Raw genomic sequence first — 3,357 nt, 5'->3', positions numbered from 1 at the left:
CCCTTGCTGCAGCCGTTTAAACAGAGTAGTGCTTCTGAATACGCGAGCGTCATGAACCCTCCCTGGCCATCCCGCGTGGATGTTTGTGAAACGTCCCTTGTGATCCACCAGTGCTTGCAGCACCATTGAAAAGTACCCCTTCCGGTTTACGTACTGGGTGCCCTGGTGCTGCGGTGCCAAGATAGGGATATGGGTTCCATCTATCGCCCCCCCACAGTTAGGGAATCCCATTGCAGCAAAGCCATCCACTATGGCCTGCACGTTTCCCAGAGTCACAACCTTCGTAGCAGCAGCTTAGTGATTGCTTTGGCTACTTGCATCACAGCAGCCCCACAGTAGATTTTCCAACTCCAAATTGATTCCTAACTGACCGGTAGCTGTCTGGCGTTGCAAGCTTCCACAGGGCTATCGCCACTCACTTCTCTACTGTGAGGGCTGCTCTCATCTTGGTATTATGGCGTTTCAGGGCAGGGGCAAGCAAGTCACAAAGTTCCATGAAAGTGCCCTTATGCATGCGAAAGTTTCGCAGCCACTGGGAATCGTCCCACACCTGCAACACAATGCGGTCCCACCAGTCAGTGCTTGTTTCCCGGGCCCAAAATCGGCGTTCAATGGATAGAATCTGCCCCATTACCATCAGGATCTCCAAAGCGCCGGGCCCGCGGTTTGAGATAATTCTGTGTCCACGTCCTCATCACTGTCATCGCCGCGCTGCCGTATCCGCCTCTTACTCGCCTCGGTTCGAAGGTCCTGGTTCAGCATATACTGCACGAGAGTGCGCGAGGTGTTTAAAACATCCACGATTGCGGTATGGAGCTGAGCAGGGTCCATGCTTGCTGTGCTATGGCGTCTGCACGGTTCACCAAGCAAAAAAGGCGCGAAACGGTTGTCTGCCGCTGTCAGGGAGGGAGGGAGGGGTGAGGCTGTACCCAGAACCACCCGCGAAAATGATTTTTGCCCCATCAGGCACTGGGATCTCAACCCGGAAATGCCAAGGGGCGGGGGAGGCTGTGGGAACTATGGGATAGCTACGGGATAGCTACCCACAGTGCAACGCTCCAGAAATCGACGCTAGCCTCGGACCATGGACGCACACCACCGATTTAATGTGTTTAGTGTGGCCGCGCGCACTCGATTTTATAAAATCTGTTTTACAAAACCGGTTTATGCAAATTCGGAATAGTCCCGTAGTGTAGACGTACCCACAGTGTCCACCTTTTCCAAAGAAGTGCATGAAGTAGGCGCCCGCATGGCTTAACGGATAAGGTGCCTGACTTTGAATCAAAAACTTGAGGGGTCAAGTCCCTTTGTGGTTGCGTTGATGCAGTTTTACCTTCATGCTGAAAGTCCTGCTCCTTTCAAATCTGGAACCTCTTCTTGGCCGCTCAGGCCAATGCTCTGGCTTCAGCTAGAGCCCCGGGAAGGAGTTGGGGGTTGGATGTCACAAAGGCTGGGGCATGAGCCCCAGGTGCTTCCAGTCTAGCCTTTGCTATTCCTGAATTCCCAAAGGAAATGGACGGCTGCCCGGGCTAGCGTGTGGAGCAGTTTCCCTCTGTCCCTGTGCTTGAGGGGGGTTGCTACATAGCGCCTTGGGAGCCTGGATGTTTCTCTGCTTCTCACCAGCTGGAGAAAAGCCTCTTGGGATAACATCTCCTGCCCCACTGCAAAAGTGAGCATGGAGTATGGGAACGGTAAGAGGCCCCACCAGGGGGGCTGGCCCTGCTTTCCTACCGTCTACTGATGTTGGACACAGAGCATCAGCAGCCGCCCCGCATGGTGGTCTGCGGGTGGCCTTCAGTGGGGTTTGGCATGGCAGGGAGCAGGCTGGCCGGGAGTCTTGTTGCCTGTCTGCTGGCCACACATAGGCATGGTCCTGCCTCGTCTAGCCCCGCCCTCAGTCACTCTGTGGCTTATAAGCCTTCCCTCGGAGCTGTCAGCACCAGCCGCCTCTGCTCCAGGTGCCCAGAGGAGGAGAGGTGTGCTGGGCTCCAGCCTGGGACTCTGCCTCCCTCCTGCCTATCAAGCCTGGCCCTGGCACTGCTTTCTTCAAGTGCCATGTGAGCAAGAGGAAAAGTGTGGCTACAAGCACCAGACTTGTGGGCATCAGGTGAAGCAGTGAGAATCCCAACCACTAGAGCCACTTCTAAACCCCCCACCAAAGACCTGGCTCTGGTGGGGAAAAGGAGTTAACCAGCAGGAGGGAAATGACCCACTTTTGTATAGCTGGAGACAGGAAAGCACTTTGAGCACCAGATCTTTACCACCAGCTAACACAAGGTCCCACTGAGATTTGAACTCAGATTGCAGGATTCAGAGTCCTGAGTGCTGCCCTTTACACCATGGGACCAGCTTGTATTGGTCTCTTGGGACATTGGAGACTCTCACAGGGCTGGCTTGTGTAAGGGACTGTTGGCCCTTTACTAAAACTTAGTGGGGTTTGGTTGGCTAGTTCCCAGTCCCAATAGAAGGGGGAAGGGCCAATGGGAAATCAGGACCCTGAGACTGACAGGCCCCTGGGGCAATGGTCACCAACGGGTAGGGAACAAGTGAGAATTTGTTAATGGAGAAAATTTCCTGGTGAAAATTGGCAAAGCTGTGCAGATTTTGAAAAGTTCCAGTGAATTTACACATGAAGATACAAACAGAGAGACAAACACGCACACAGAGAATGAGAAAATCACACACTGCACAGGCCCACACAGACATAACAAAAACCAAACCCACACAGCACACAGAGCCATATACACAAAAAGGAAAACCTCACAAAATATAGAAAGAACAAATCCACACCAAAAATACAGCAAAAGCCCACAACAGGAAACACAAAACCCACATATCAAAAGAATACAAAGCAAAAAACAATATTAATGCAAAAATCATACACACATCCATGCACACAGAACTATGCAAGACATCCACCAAAATCACACAGGACCCACATGCACATCAACGTGACAGATGAAAACCACACCAGCATACAGCAAGCCAGGCAGGGTTTGAGTCTCACAGCGAAGTGGGTGAGCACACAGGTGGTTTGGGGAGCAAAGACTGAGAGGGAGTCGGGGGCAGTGCTCTGGGCTCTGCCTGACCCCTCCTGACCCAGGCAGCTGGTGGAGGGCAGAGCCTGGTAGATCTGTGGAATCTGCCCTGCTCTCTGTAAAGCAAGGGGACCTCAGTGTCTTCTAAGCAGGAATTGTATTTTCTGCAGGGCAAACTGATTGGCAGAAGCCATTTGCTTAAAGGAAACTAGGGCTGCAGGTGAGGTTTGAACTCACAACCTCAGCATCACTCCACTCAGCACTGCTCTGTAAGTCCTGGGCACTAACCCATTGCACCACTGGGCCCTGCTTTCATGAG

General features: G+C 52.7%; 1 non-coding gene across 1 annotated transcript; it reads right to left on the bottom strand.

Annotated features, from left to right (window-relative positions):
* Nucleotides 1-2,275: 2,275 nt before the first annotated feature.
* TRNAQ-CUG lies at nucleotides 2,276-2,347 on the bottom strand. The gene has a single exon. It is a non-coding gene; the product is annotated as a tRNA-Gln (tRNA).
* Between the last annotated feature and the right edge of the window lie 1,010 nt (nucleotides 2,348-3,357).

This window comes from Mauremys reevesii, linkage group 17 (assembly GCF_016161935.1).
Source record: "Mauremys reevesii isolate NIE-2019 linkage group 17, ASM1616193v1, whole genome shotgun sequence".
In the NCBI taxonomy this organism is placed as follows: Eukaryota; Metazoa; Chordata; order Testudines; family Geoemydidae; genus Mauremys; species Mauremys reevesii.
The sequence above is the reverse complement of the archived record's forward strand: the minus strand, read 5'-3'. Positions and strand labels throughout refer to the sequence as shown.